The sequence below is a fragment of the Peromyscus californicus genome, unplaced genomic scaffold (assembly GCF_007827085.1).
Source record: "Peromyscus californicus insignis strain IS unplaced genomic scaffold, ASM782708v3 Scaffold_14__1_contigs__length_90479793_seg_2, whole genome shotgun sequence".
Taxonomy (NCBI): domain Eukaryota; kingdom Metazoa; phylum Chordata; class Mammalia; order Rodentia; family Cricetidae; genus Peromyscus; species Peromyscus californicus.
The window spans coordinates 73,147,154-73,163,951 of NW_026294436.1; the positions used below are offsets into that span (position 1 = coordinate 73,147,154).

The 16,798-nt window shown below is 37.9% G+C and overlaps 1 protein-coding gene across 1 annotated transcript in view; it reads left to right on the plus strand.

Annotated features, from left to right (window-relative positions):
* The window catches only part of Ush2a (usherin), a 706,426-nt gene that overhangs the window by 68,160 nt on the left and 621,468 nt on the right, over positions 1-16,798 (plus strand). The window lies entirely within an intron of this gene.

Consider the following 16,798-nt stretch of genomic DNA (forward strand, 5'->3'; position numbering starts at 1 on the left):
TTGCAGCTGGCAGACGTGCCCAGTCTCTGCTTACCACTGCATAGTTCTGTTTGCCTTTACCTGGTCTCTTCTGTGTAGTTGTTCTTTATTTCCTTATAAGTACAGTTGTCATGTGATTTAAGATCCACCTCATTCAGGGTAAGTTACACCTCAAGATCCTTAATCCCACCCCCAAAGATATTTCTTCTAAGAAGGCCACAGTTACAGACACCACATGAACATACATATTTAGGGAAACTTCAAAATGAAAATGTCTCTATTCTGATCTCTTTGAAAAACACGATCTGACAGTATAGCTCAGTCAGTAAGTCACTCACCTGCCACACAATATGGGGACCTGAGCTTGGATACCCAATACCCACATTTAAAAAAAAAGTCTATGCATGGTGTCCTGAGTCTGAATTCCCAACCCAGAATAATAGTTAGTATTTAAAAACATATTCCAGGGTATCCAATTTTAAATAAGGCTTACTGGCCTTCTGGCTGACTAAATGGGCTCCAGGATCAGTGAGAGACCCTGCCTCAAAAAATTAGGTAGAAACCTACTGAGGAAGACATCAGATGTTACCCTTTAGCAATCACACCCAAGCACATATAGTGTAAATCTGGTCCCATATATATGTACAATAAAAGAACAATATATAATATATCTTTTTCTTTTTTGACTCACTGAATTTTGATGGGGTTGCTACTAAATGAGAGGTATAATATATTTTCTAGAAACTGAGGCATATTGCCAACATGCACTCTATCAGATCTGTGCCATTCCTGTTTCTCACATTTATTGGAACATATAGATTAAAATATGGCTCACTATAAATTGAGAAGCATAGAAATCAAAATCAAAATTGTCTTGAAATACCCAACACTGTTGCCTTCAAAACACTTGAAATTTAAATTGGAGAATTATGTAATTCATGCTTATTATTAGAAAATTCAAATGACAGAGAATTCTGTAAACTAGGAAGTATGTTACACATTTCCATCCTCAGGGACATGATTGAACTTGTCATATGCTCCTAGATTTTTTTTATCTGTACAGTGAGGTTTATGGTTACAAATATAATTCTTTCCCCCAAAGGAAATTCTAACACACATGCTTTCACTAAGTCCTCTGAAAATAGATCTTTCCCCTCCAAATGTTTAAGACCCATATTTTGAGTCAATATCCTTTCCCATTTCACCATACTTCTTCATTTATGGGATCTCCGTAGCATGTCATAGCTGTAGTACACTTCTTAAACAAGTTCCTGTAAGATTTCTGTGTAATGTCTAATGTTTCCAAATTATGAGAAAGCTATTTGATGGAAAATAATACATTAGTACATATATCAACATCCAGATTTTCATCTGATATCTGTGTGTATAAAATCATATGCATACATATACTTGAATACTTATCTGATTATATAATTCCTTGGTAATCTACACTCTGGTGCTAATCTGCCTAGAGACAAACTGGATCTCACCATTTACTGAGCAGGTAAAGCTATTGATGCCTCAACTTTAAGATGATGATGGTGATGATGATGATGATGATGATGATGATGACAATGTCTCACAGAACCATTTTAAGGTTCAATGGGGCAATGCAATATACAGTATTAGTGTTAGCTGATTCTCAAGCATCCTGCATGCAGTAGATGCCCAGCACTAGTACTTAATTGTCAAATGAGCAAATGCAATTCAAAGCACCATGTATAGCATGTACTAAATTATGTTGGTAAATAAAGCTATTGTTAATGTTGTTACAATTATTTCCTAAGATAAATCCACAGAAGTTGAAAGGCTGGGTTGAAGTATAAGGCTCTTTTATATTTTAATGCACAGCATAAAGGTTGCTCTAGTGCTTAACAATGGAAAGTTGTGAAAATTTACAACCTTACTGAAAAGGTATTGCTGCCTTAAACACCTGTGTGTGAGTGCATGTGTGTTTGTGTGTGTGTGTGTGTGTGTGTGTGTGTGTGTGTGTGTGTGTGTGTGTGTGTGTGCTTCACATGCCCAAGGAGTCTAAGTTAAAAACACTGTTGGGTGTTGATGTAGAGTGAGTCAGCCTTTGCTGGGATTGACTAGCTTTTCATACACTCTTTGATTGTTTTCATTTCATTTGTGGATTTCTTATTTATGTCATGTACCCATACTTAGATCATGGGATTCCTATTTATTAGTATAATTCATTAATATGCCTAAGAACATTATGCTGAACATCATCTCTGTTTTTTATATAGCCTGCTAACTTGTTTTAAGCATGGAACTATTCCTTGAATATTTTTATTTATGTCAAAATATGCATACAAGATAGAATATAAGTATTAGGGGTATAACTTGATGATGTGTTTGTTTGAAGATTAATTTTTGTTATTTAAAATATGTGAGGACGGGTGGGTGGGCATGTGCACTTGAGTGCAGGTGCTCACAGAGGCCAAAAGAGGGCATCAGATCCCTAGAATCTGGAGTTAATGGGTGGTTGTGAGCAGTAGAATACGGGAATTGAACTCAGGAAGAGCCTAAGCACTCTAAACCACTGAATCATCTCTCCAGCCCCTACTTGGTGAGTTTTAATAATTGTATGCACTTGTGTAGCTCTCATGTGAAAACACAGACTATTTCCGTTTTCTCAAAGATCCTCCCTTGGTAAATAACATGAGGGTTTTGTGCTCTGTATGGGTGTCTGTACAGAACAGTTGAGGAGAGACTCCTGGCACCTTAGACACCTGTGGTCTATTCCTGAAGAATTATGTAGATGTGCAGCGAGTGCTCTTACTTTCCTGTCATTCAGAGCTGTCTCTGTCAGATTTAGACATATGTATGCAGTAGCATCTCTAGCTTCAGAAAACACTTCTAAATAGCTTTCCCAAGAGAATATTGCAATTTAGTAACACTGAGTATTGGGACACACGCATATCCTTACCAACACCATTGCCCTGATACTGCCAAATGGCCTGAGGTGCATTTTCTGATGATTAATGACACTGAGAATTTTTCATGCACCTGTTTGCCATGTAAATATGCTTTTCTATGAAGTACATACTCAGGATGGATTTTTGGGCCAATTTTTGATCAGATACTTTGTCTTTTTCTTATTAATTTGTAGAATTTTTTTACTATTTTGAATGTGAAATCTTTAATGGATATATGATTGTCAGGAATTATCTTTCAAAATGTAACTCATAGTTTCATTATCTTCAATGGTAAACTTTGACAAACAGCATCACCCTATTTTAGTAAAATCTAAATTACAGATCCTTCTTTCATACTTAACATGTTTTGTGTTTTATTAACATACCTTGACACACTTTGATGTCGTGAAGAATGTACTCTCCTATATTTTATTCTGGAAGCTTCATTATTCTACATCTTTCATTTGCGTCTGTGTTCTATCTAGAACACATAGATGGATGCAATGGTGTAGAGTGGCCAAGCTTCACCTTGTCCTACAGAAACAATTAAGTAGAGTTCTTTTTAGCCATTTGATCATCTCTACCACTCTACAATAGCACCTTCACAATAAGCAAAAATTCTGCATGTGTTAAAATGGATTGATTTCTGAATTCTGTCATTTGTTCCCATGACCCATGTACTCTTGAGTCAAAATGCTTAGTCTCAGTCATTATGGCTTGAATTTTTATGTCTTTTTGGGAAAGTTTCCTGACTTTCTTTCTCTTTCATGATTTTATTGCCATTCATTTAAACATTAACCATTGTTCTTCAGTTTTTGTTTAAATTTCACTGGAATAAAAATCATTAAGTTTGGGCTGGAGATATGGATCATGCTTAAGAGTGCTTCCTGCTCTTCCAGAGGATATGGATTCCTTCCCAGCACCCACAATAGATGACTCACAAACACCTGTATCTACAGCTCCAGGAGATCCTGTAGCTCCTCTGCCTTCTGCAGGCACCCACAAATGCATGACTTATACCCCTGCATATGTGACTTACACCCCCACACACATGTGATTTACACCCCCCACATATGTGACTTACACCCCCACACACATGTGACTTACACCCCTGCACATGTGACTTACACCCACACACACATGTGACTTACACCTACACTCATGTGAATTACATCCACACATGTGACTTACACCCCCGCACATGTGACTTATACCTACACTCATGTGAATTACACCCACATGTGTGACTTACACCACCCACACATGACTTACACCCACACACATGACTTATATCTACACACATGCACACATAAATACAACTCAAAGTAAAGCTTTAAATCATTTGGTCAATTGTGAGAGACTGGAGCTGTAAATAACATCAAGTATTCTAACCCATGGCAGGAATACATTTTTTCATCTCAGCAATGGTTTGTTTTTCTTATGGAAAACTTTCATATATTAAGCTTATTTCTGCATGTTTACTGGGATTTATTTTTAGTCGGTATTTTTAAAAGAAAAGCTTTAGGTTTGTAGAAAACCCAAGTCAAACATATAGCATTCCTGTTTTACTCTCTGCCTCCCTTATTAATACACCAGTTACTACCACCACTGTACTATTTTTGCTTTTTAAAATTTTCGTACGCTTCTGTGGTTTATTCCAAATACTTTATAAACAATGACTAAATTTCTGAGGTTCTGTGTTCAACAAACAAAAATGAGTCCAAAGCAGCTGTATTCTCTGTTGATCAAAAAATTTAGTCTTTTTCAGTTTCTGATTTTTAATTTATTATTTGTGTTCGATGCACAATATACAAGGCTATCAGAAGAACTATATGAGATTATATACATTTAGAATATATTGGTTATTATATATTGAAAGAGTGATAAGGCAATAAGTGACAACCAGAGTTTGGTGTGACAGAGCAGGGCATAATCAAGGCATTGAAGTAGGAAGAGCCCATGTTTGTTGGGAGACTAGGCTATGCAACTTGTTGGGAGACTAGGCTATGCAACTGAGTTTGAAGCTAGCTTGGGCTGTGGAACAGGGCAGAGAAATCTTCCCTGAGCTGTCCCCGACATATCCAGTAATTTCAATTGTTAGCATCTTTGAATATGCATTTTCTTCTCTTGAAACAATGAGTGGGTTGATCAAAATGATTATTATAGAGAAAGAAAAGAAAAATAGATCAATATAAATCTATCCCTTCATTTTTTAAAAAATAACCCAGTAAGCCTAATTAGTGCTGACTGTTTGTACATGAAAGGTTTCATTCACAGGAGGATGAGAAACTGACAGTGATCCCCAAGGAAACGTGACTCCCTATTCCTCAGCAGCACCAACCACCACTGAGTCCTCAGTTAGGGGTGGAGCATTATGAAGCTCTCTCTTGCCTGCTGGAAATGTTAACTCTTGTTGATCTTTTGCATGTCTTCTGTGGGTGGCCACATTCTCTGGAGCTCGGGTATGTAGTAGCCCTGCAGTACCCAGAATCAGCTTTCTTAGTGCTATGACCCCACCATCACCTGCCTCTTATATTCCTTCTGCTTTCTCTTCCAAGATGTTTTGTCAACAGTTGGAGAGGAAGCATTGATAATAGATGACCTATGAATGAGCACTCATAATGGCTCAGTCTTTACATTCTGAGCAGTTAGGAGTCTCTGCATTAACTATTACTTCTGGAAGCTTCTCTAACTAAGACTGAAAGCAGCCCCAATCTATGATATAAACAAAAACATTTAGAAGGAACAACAAAATGAGTTAGCAAAACATCAATAGGTTCTCATCCAAAGAGAATTATCGCTTCCCTAACCATGGATTTTATAAGACCAGGCATGAATTACCCCCTGTGGAGCATGCTCAAATCTAATCAAGAGAGCAATTGGTTACCCCTATGAAGGTGTAGGGAGGGAGGGAGATGTGAGATGTGCAGGGGGAGTAGAGGAGAGCTGGAGGGAGGGGCTGGACAGTGAGGATGACTAAGATACTTTGCATACACATATTAAATTTAAAGAAAGAATATCACTTCAGTTTGTACACACTCTTAGATCAAGCTAAACAAATGAAAAAGTAAATTCAGTAGTCTGTGTTTTTAAAAACTTGATTTCAATAACTAGCATATTGAAAAAACTCAGTATTCAACACACAGAAAGTTTTAATAACACATTTAAATCTTGTGACCCTTATTTAGATATTCAACCCTCACTAGTGTTTCTAATAGACTTTCCTCACAATAAGTGTTTCTACGAGTGTTTGTTGGCATTATAAATTTGTCTACTTTGCACTGCAGGGCTGAAATGACTTGACTCTGTTCTACTTCAGTGCACTAAATGCTGAATTGATGCCTCAAAAGGCCATTTTAATCTGAAAATGATATTTATTTTTAGACTCCGGGAAAAGGATTTTTCACCTATGATTATAACACAAGAAACGGAAAATGGTTTTTCACAAATATCTATTTTTTATTATATTTTACACTCATATTATGGGTATTTAGGAGCTGGGAGAAGGGAAGATTGCTTTTAATTTCTAGCCTTACTCCATCAGCCTACAGGTATGGTGGTATCTATTGTATCTCTTCTCTAATTAGAGATGGCATGTGGACTGGCTCATTACTTCTGCCTAATGAGCCAGGCTCCCTGCCACCTCTCTAATCAGAAAAGAGATAGGTACAGAATGTTCCTATGGACTTTCTATAAATCATTTTATTTCTCTTGCTTGTACCATTTTTTAATCAAAAAATTAAGTCACTGTCCACCATAATTGTGTCCATATCCAAGATGGCTTTGTTCTGAGAGGGCAGCTGTGCAAGGTATCTCCACCAACTGAATCCAGGTGCTGCCTGGTAGCACCACACTGATAGCCTCTGCTCTCCATGGACTGCCTCAGACACAGGCCTGTCCAGTGGGGCCTGTAGCGTGTCAAGAAGTGGTTTTTGGTCTCTGATCCTGGCTGGGAATGACTTTTCACATGGATGTTGACTGCCCTAGACGTTTTCCTGAGTCATGTCTGTATTTGTCATCAATTGTTCCAGGGACACATTTAGAAAATTAATAGATAAAAGGAATGCTTTTCATCGGACTTGGCTCTGTGCATGTTAATGTGGTACCTTGATTTGATCAGGCTGCCTTTTAAGTAAGAAAATAGACACCATAGACCATCCATATTGTGTAAGTTACTTCTCTCTTGCTGGGATAAAATGCCATGAGCAAGGAAACTTACAGAAGAAAGCTTGTTTGTGCTTTCACTTCCAGAGAATTTGAGTCCATTATGGCAAAGTGAAGGAAGGTGGGGTAGCAGGAGCAGGGAGCTGAGGGTTCCCATCTTGGACTGCAAGCATGAAACAGAGAGAAAAAACTCATAATGGTGCTAGTCTCAAATCCTGCCTTCAGTGACACACTTCCTCTAAACAAGACATGCATCCTAAGCCTCCCTACACAGTGCCACCAACTGGAGACCAAGTATTCAAATGCTAGAAGCTCTGGACATTTTCATTCAAACCACCTCACATATCAATCAGTGTCTATCAGTTCCATTTCTCAGAATATTTTCTTTTCATCATAGATTTTGCTCCATGCTTCAAGCAGGTCTATACCCTTAGATAGCTAAAGTAGCAACCATGTAGTTATGAGGAGTGATTTTTATTGGTGTCATCAATCATAACAGTTCTCTAAATATTTAATTCAAAATTACAGAGCCATGTGGATCACAACTTTCCAGAACTATTTCAGGAGTGATTTATAAACATATTCTTAGTTTCCTAACAAGATGAGGGATGCCTCACTATGTATTTGTGGACAATTCTTTCCTCAGAGGATTATTGGCTATTAAGGTATCAATGATCATTGTTGAGTATCTATAAAAGTGAATGCAAGGGAAGAAAAGACCACTGGCCCAACACCAACTCCAGTTGCTTTCACGTCTGTATCCACTGCTTTGGGTGCTTCTGATCTCATCTGAATATTGTTGACTCGAGATGAAGTGCAACTTAATGTTTTCATAGTTTTACGATTTTAACCTCAGCTAACATAGGAAATCCCCTTTCCTTTAGTTCTCCTATTATTATGATAACTTTGAGAAAGCTTTGAGAATAACATAATAAGAAAATAAAAGGGAAAGTATATGAATTCATGAATGAATGAAGACAGGTCAATGGTGTGGAAAAGGATATGATGCACAGGAACATGAGACAGCTCAGTTGCTACACTGCTTGTTGTGCAAGCCTGAGGACCTGTTTGATGTCCAGAATCCACACAAAAGAGGTCAGCAATGCAATGCACACTTTTAACTCCTGCGTTGGGAAGAGAGCCAGGAAGACAGGATGAGAGTTGTCTAACTGGACTTTCAGAACAAATAGTTACATAATAAGAGATAGGAAGTGTGTGAGTCACAGTCATGTTGTATAAGAATGACTGATTAAGATTCAATGGAAAATATGTAATGTGGTGACATATTGTGTACCCTAATAAAATTTACCTGAAGATCAGAGAACAGAACAAGCCACTAGACTAAACATAGAGGCCAGACAGTGGTGGCACACACCTTTAATTCCAGTACAGGGAAGCACACATGCTTTTAATTCCAGGAAGTGATGGCTGGGTGGAGAAAGGTATATGAGGTGTGAGGAGACAAGAACTAAAGGCTTTTCAGCAGAAGTGTCCCTTTCAGCTAGAATCTCTTTCAGCTGGAGCTCTTTCAGGCTGAGGAGTTGATGAGGTAAGAGGTGGTGGCTGTGGCTTGCTCTGTTTCTTTGATCTTTCAGCTTTCACCCCAAAATCAGGCTCCAGGATTTTTATTAATAAGAACTCTAAGAATTCAAACAACAGCCAGGCAGTGGTGGTGCACAACTTTAATCCCAGCACTCGGGAGGCAGAGCCAAATGGATCTCTGTGAGTTCGAGGCCAGCCTGGTCTACAGAGCAAGATCCAGGACAGGCACCAAAACTACATGGAGAAACCCTGTCTCAAAAAAACAACAAAAAAAAAAAATTTAAACAGTATCTGGCATCCAACTTGTGGGGCACAAACTCATGAAAAAGCCGTTTGCCTGTGGCCTTGCAGTCCCTGGCTCAAGCCTGAGCTATACATGGCTAAAATCTCCACCCTGCCTGGGACAGACTCCCTAATCCGATGGCTGAAGTTTTGTTGCAGCCTCACTGCAGGAAACTCCATAGGTTTTGGGCACCAAAAGCCACAGGAGTTAGCCACTTTCTCACACTTCCCCCATACAAACAGCTGGATCTTTCACTTATTTCTCCTCCTCATGGGTTTTGGCTTTCTCTGGGCCCACTCCTTGGGCAGCTGCCACACCATCATATAAATCATCACTGTCAGTAGATTTGGTGAGTCAAGCAGGAATTAGTTAAAAGAAAGTTTTCTTTCACATTAAAAAATGGGAAACTTTTTTTTTTTTTTTTGGTTTTTCGAGACAGGGTTTCTCTGTGTAGCTTTGTGCCTTTCCTGGATCTCGCGCTGTAGACCAGGCTGGCCTCAAAGTCACAGAGATCCGCCTGGCTCTGCCTCCCGAGTGCTGGGATTAAAGGCGTGCGCCACCACCGCCCGGCTAAAAAATGGGAAACATTTTTACAATGGAAGACATTTGGTCTCTTTTTGACTATAAACTAAACCGTCTGAAGATGGAATAATTAAGTGAGAGCATAATTAATGTTGATGGGATAGATGTAATGTCAATTATAAATATTATTTATTTGATAATTTTTGTTTGATCATTAAGAAAGTTGGTTAATATAAGTGCCAAGATAAAAGTTTTAGAAAAACTTGTTAAAATAGAAAGTTTTAGAAAACTTGTTAATTCAGACCCAGACAGAAGAATTTAAAGGTGAACCAATTTCGACATTGCATTACAAGGTTACAGAGAAACAGCCTAAGGCTTTCAAATAGCCAACCTTAATCTATCCAGTAACCTTACAGGAACTACTCAGTGATAGATATCCTCAAGGCTATGTAAAAGCTGACTGGACTCCTGTGCAAATGTTAGATTTGAGGAGATTCAAAGAAGCAATAGTCTCATATGGCATCCACTCATCTTTTGTAAAGCAGATGTTAAACTTGTGGTTAACTTGTAATAGAATTAGCCCTCAAGACTGGAGAGATTTGGTTATAGCAGTTTTGGTGGCTGGTCCCCCATTATCATGGAAGACCTGGTGGAAAGATGAGGCTAAGACCATTGAACAATCAAGTAGGGCTAGAGTTATTGAACTTTGCCAAGATCAACTTCTTGGAGAAGACAATTATGCTGATATACAAAGACAATCTTTATACGATGATCACATCCTAACTTTATGCTGCATTGCAGCCTTGAATGCTTGGGACATAATTGAAGAAGTAGGAAAGAAAATTGAGTCATTTACAAAAGTTATACAGGTCCAAAAGAAACCTTCACTGATTTCTTACAAAGACTGACTTCAGCAATAAATAGACTAATACCAAATTCAGAAGCTAGACAGATAATAGTTGAATATCTGGCTTTTGAAAATGCTAATGCACAATGCAAAAGGATAATTAGGCTGTTAAAGACAAGATCAGCACCCTTGGAGGAATGGATCCAAGATACAATTAATATTGAATTCCATGACCATGATGATTCTTGGATAGGAGAGGTGATTTCCAGAGGTTTGAAGAAAAATAGTAATGTCAAATGTTTTAATTATAGTAAACAAGGTCACCTAAAAAGGAACTGTAAACAGGATGTTCCTAGAAATAATGTTTTCTTCAGGAACAATCCCAACAGAATGCCCGTCCCTTCTTGATTATACAGAAGGTGTGGCAAAGGCAGACATTGGACTAATGAATGTAGATCAACAATGGACAGACAAGTTAATCCCTTGCCTTTGCTGTCTGGAAATGCCCCGAGTGGCCTCTCACAGGCCTCCATGTCAAATTCCATTCAATCTTTTCCTGTCATCATGGAAGAAACTACTTCCCAGAGAAATTAAAGAACATAATGCCTATTGTAAGAAACCATTCTGCTCTGGATGATAGAACAGCTTTAGAAAATAAAACAAAAATTTAAGGAGAAACCATAAATCAAAAGTGATAATGATTAGATTTGGAAACTCCCCAAAGTTAGGGTTGGGGGAAAGTTTTGTTTTTGTCTTTTCAAGAAAAATAAAAACAACCTTCTTGAACAATTTAAAGACCTTTGGACAAATAAGTACCCAAAGAAAAAGAGAGAACTACCTGGAAAAAATTATCAAGAAAAGAAATAATTTGACCTCGTGATCTCTAAAGTCTCCAAAGGATGATGGAACCCCCCAAATGATGATTCCACATGGACTATAATAATGCCATTAAGCTGACAAATACCACCCAAAGATCGGCTTTGGACTATAAACTGCTCAGGACAATATGGAGATGGCTAATTGAGATGATACAGCCTCACAGACTACTCCAATCAGGACTTGACTATAATCCTAAATTTTCTTTGTGTCCCCATGAGACTATCAGTGCCCTTGATAAGCATGAAGTAGCCTAGAAAACTACACCCACATTCCCAAAAAAATGGATTATGGATGTTTGTCTTTGTTTAGTGCTTGGTTAAAATTGTTATTGATCATAGCCAATCTCTTTCTAAAAGAAGAAAGGGGGATATGATATAGAAATGTATTATATAGAAATGATAGGATAAAAGGGTAGATTATTGAATCTACTCTGAAAAGAAAAAGGGAAGCAAGTTTTAAATATTTTACTAGTTTTAAATCCTTTACATTGGATTGGATTTTTGTATGTTGTATACAAATTATGTATATTGATACAAATTTGAGGTTATTTTTGTTAGAACATACAGTGCATACGTTTCTAATCTTTTTCAAGGTATTGTACCTAGACAGTTCATTTAACAATGTAATACAAATTTCTAGTCCTTGAAAGTTATTATTACTAACTAATTGGGGTATAAAGAAATGCAGGTTAGTTGTTAGGCACCTATTGTCAGGTTAGGTATGTTTTCAAGGTCAAACAGAGATATATTTTAGATAAACAGATCATCTTCAAACACTTCAAATATCTACAGAATATGACATTTAAGATGTTTTAATAACATAGATTCTTTAATGACAATGAGACATGTCTGCTCCTGGCAGCACCAATCTACTTCAGAGAAGATGATGGGCATCGAAGAAACTCCTTATGGAGTTTACTTTCTTTGTGGCAAAAGTTAGCCACTGGGAAAGAAAGTAACTGTGCCTCAACTGCTGACAGTATTTTGTCCAAATGAACAAGCAGGACACAAAAGAAAGGACTGCCAAAATTTACAAAGACAAGGTAGGAAATCTCTTTAGAAAATCCTGCTTCACAGATGAATCTGTCAGGTATGCTAGGCCTATAGGTCAAAGATGGATGCCTCAATGTTGCAGAGGAACCTTGGATGACTGTCCAGGCAGCTAGCTGCTTCTGTCATTTCTCACATTTTTTGGAAGTCACTTGCCTGCACTTCCTGTTTATTCAGTTAATATTATTTCCTCCTTGATTCTCTGAGGGAGTTGAAGACTAGATAATTATAGTTATAGTTTTTCTTGTTAACAAATTCAGAAAAAAAAACTCATTAAAGAGGTGTAAAGTGTATAAATTTGAAAGACATCAAAAGATAGTTTGGGGTTGGTAATACAAAGTTAGGATAGAAAGTGAATTAGGTACAACACTTTGGACTCACCACAATAGGATAAATAATGGAGTATTTTCTCTGAATTTGTCAAATGTTTATGGACTGGGCATTGTTAATGTAATTCTTGATTGTATATACTGTATATACTTATTGTACATAGTTTTTCTTGTATTAATTATTACCTTTTATTATTTTAGACAAAAAGGGGAAATGTAATATATTGTATACCCTAATAAGCGTTCATGAAGATCAGAGGACAGAACAAGCCACTAGATTAAACATAGAGGCCAGGCAGTGGTGGCGCACACCTTTAATCCTAGCATTTGGGAGGCAGAGATCCATCTGGATCTCTGTGAGTTCAAAGCCACACTGGACTACGTGAGATTGACTCAGTCTGGGAGAGAAACAGCCAGGCAATGGTGGCACACACCTTTAACCCCAATACTTGAGAGTCACACACCTTTAATCCCAGCACTAGAGAGGCTGAGACAGGAAATGATATGGGTGGGTGGAGAAAGGTATATAAAGTGTGAGGAGACAGGAACTAAAGCCTTTTTGGCTGAGGAAGCTCATTTGGCTAGAGGCCTATCGGCTGAGGGCTCTTTCAGGCTGAGCAGTTGGTGAGATAAGAGGTGGTGGCTGTGGCTTTCTCTGCTTCTCTGATCTTTTAGCATTTACCCCAGTATCTAGCTCTGGGTTTTTTATTAATAAGACCATTTAGAATCTATGTTACAATGTAATCATGAGCTAGAAGAGTAAGTAAAGGCAAACATTTTATAATCTTGTAATGTGAGACTCACTGGCATGGTTATATGTCAACAAACATGAAAGTATTGAGATATCTGACTAATTAACTGGGAATTTAAAATGTATTCAGTGTTTATCATTTTATTGTTTGGCAAAGAATGAAAGGGAAAAAAAAACGAGATTATGCTATTGTCTGAAAGAGTTGGGGAACCTGTCAAACTACCAAAAGTTAAACTGTGAATGTTACTTAACCAAAAAATAGTTTTTGAGCATTAAGAATTTAATTTGACAATGGCTTGAATCTATTCTCAAAAATGTTCACTGTAGAGTTCAGGAAGCTGTTGGAATAGCTAAAGCATTTGAAAGGAAACTGATTAAACAAACACAACCCATCCTCGAATGGAGAAGTGAACAGCACTGTGAGGAAAGAAGCATATCCTGTGTATAGTCACTCAAGGGCTGCATGTTTTGTCCCTCGAGAGAGGCAGGGGTGTGTGGAATAACCTCTGACCCACACTTCACTGAAGCACAGATATTTAAATGTCTAAATAGATATTTGCCAAAGCTTATTCAAGATGCTAACAATGCTCCTCTCTGAGGAGAATTTAAGTGACTAACACTCACATTGCTTAATTGTGCTTAATCTTAGTAAACTATACTATACATTTTTAAAGTATTTTAAACTTTTGGGTGAGAATGAGAAATGTAAGCACTTCATGGTATATGGTCTGTGAACATAACCAGATTTTGGTTCTTAGAGACCAGATTTTCATAGTATAGAAGGTAGTCTTGGGACTTTTACATGTTAACATTTCATGCAGGGCATGTGGTATTTGGAAAAACAGTGCTTCTTCAGACATTTAAATCTTTAAAAATTTTAAAAAATTATAAAGATTAAATCATAAAAAAATTATGATTTCCCAAATAATTAATTATTAGGTGTAAGCCTTAGAATCAGACAGATTGGGGTTGACTACATCTCTGCCTCTCAAGAGCAGTGAGAAGGAAGAGGCTGAGCCCTGTCCTGAAGTTAGGTAGTTCTCAGCTGCCTGGCAAGCCAAAAAGAAGAGAGTAAGGGAAAATGAGGGAGAGAGAGAGACTGAGAGAGACAGAGAGAGATAGAGACACAGAGACAGACAGACAGACAGACAGAAGATAGAGCAATATAAAGTGACAGTGACAGGTTTATATACTAGAAAAGGAATTCTAAAGGATGACTTTTATAAAGATTGGTGCATTCCAAGGAAACAACTGAATGGAATTAAGAAAATAGAGTAATGAACAAGATGAATAATGAGATGGAGTCTGAGGAAGACCACAGGAATCGTTGAAGTTTAGTCAGTTAGAATTTCACAAACCCTGAGTAAAAAGTCTTATGTCAGTTGTTCTGGGCTTGTAGACAAGGTTGCACTCGGATGAGGGAGGGAGGAACAGATCTGCAGGAGTTGGGGGGAGAGAGTAAATATGATCAAAATACCTCATATCAAATTCCCAAAGAACTACCAAAAATGAAAAACAAAAACCTTAACAGTCTCCTGTTCAAACTTTACCATATCATATAGTTCACATATTTTTCTTTTCCTTTCACATGTTTTTTTTTGTGTGTGTGTGTGTGTGTGTGCGTGCGCGTGCGTGTGTGATGTGCGATGTGCTCTCTCGGATGCTAAGCCATGCAGATACACCTGTATGTGTGAATGCCAAGGTAGAAGGTCAACCTTACCTGTCATTCCTCAGCTGCTGTGGTCCTGTAGCTTTCATGTGACCTTCCAAGATGGCTCCCCATCATGGCACTACACGTATGCCTTTTGTTTGAGGAACACAGAACTCTTTTCGCATGCTCGCATGCCGGGCACCCTGGGGTCAGACTAGTTCAGCCCGCTTGCTGTTGTCTGTCTGGTTTTAGTTTTGCTGACTGCATCTTTGCTTCTCCCACTTCTCTTGCCCCTGCCCACCCCTCCCCCGCTGCAGGGTGGCTGAACCACCTCTCCTTCACTTCTGCACTTTTCTTGCCTCTTTTTCTAACAGCGGTGTCTCTGGTTCTGTCCAAGTCTCAGGCCATTACTACAATTTCCCAGCCATAGCTAGGAAGCTGTTTTCTGTCTGGTTTCAGTTCCAGCTGGGGAACAGCTGGAAAAGCACTGGCTGCTTCCACTCTACCATCTCGGCTCTCCCTGGGCCAGCCACCACTGCTTCATATATTTGTATCTTGTTTTAGAAACTCTTTCATATCCTGGCATAATAAGTATTGTCTATTGGTTTTTTTTTTCCCATGAAGTTAATTTCTGTGCTATGTGTGATATAGAGATTGAATTTTAAGTGATTTTATTGGTACATATTTTCCCCTTTGATTTTTGTTGAATATCCATGAATTTCTTCCTGATTGGAAAGTCACCTTGATCTGCCACTCTAGTTTTATGACTGTTTACTTCCTGTTTGTTTCAGAGGTCAAATTAATCAACTTCTTGTCAAAAAGTGGGACATTTGATTGTGTGTTGATGTCTCAGAGTATGTTCTTGTTCTGATCTTTCTTCCAGTCTTCAAACAATAATTATTAGGTATTGTTTCCTCAAGTGCATTTCAGGATTCCCTTTCATGAAAATTACCTAATGGGAATTTCATTAGAGTTTAATTAAAATTACATTAAAGTATATGAAGGACTTATATTGCTCTTATCTTGAATATCTGCATCTCTGATCATGGTACATGATTCTATTTGGATTTCCTTTTTAAAAAGTATTTATTTTTATTTTCAATTCTGTGTGTGTATCTATGTGTGTGGTACCTGTGTGTGTGTGTGTGTGTGTGTGTGTGTGTGTGTGTGTATGTGTGTGTGTGTGTGTGAGTGTGTGTGTGCTTGTGGGCATGTGTGTGTCTTTGTCTGTGTAGTGCTTGTGGAAGAAGGAGTGGGATCTCCTGGAGCTGGAGTTACAGGCTATTGGGAACCACCCAACACGAATGCTGGGGACAGACCTGGGCTCCTTGTAAAATCAGCACATGCTCTAACTTTTGAGACATTATCCCCTCCTCCCTCCCCATCCCCATTTAGTGTTCTTGGGTGTGCTTTGGTAAGTTTTTGCACAAAAGCTATCCATATGTCTTGTTTATCCATACATGCCTTAATGCCTTAATGTTTTAGTGCTTTTGTAAATAGTATCTTTTCTGGCACTGTTCTTGTGTGTTGCTTATACAAAGATATATTATGGGTTTTTATATGTCATTCTTATTGCTATTACCATTTTATAACTTTTATTAACTCTAATATTTTGATTCTAGAGTTATATGGATCTTCTATGTAGAAAATCATAATTTACAAATAATATGTTTGCTGCATTTTATTTCTCTTATCTTTTTTTATGATTGTGGAATATAAATTTTTTTATTTAAATTTTTTAGACAAGGTTTCATTCTGTAACCAAGGCTGGCCTAGAGTTTATTATGCAGGCCAGGCAGGATGTAAGTTCATAGCAATCTTCCTGCCTTTACCTCCCCAGTTCCAGCAGCATATCTGTGAGCCATCAAACCCAGCTAAGAA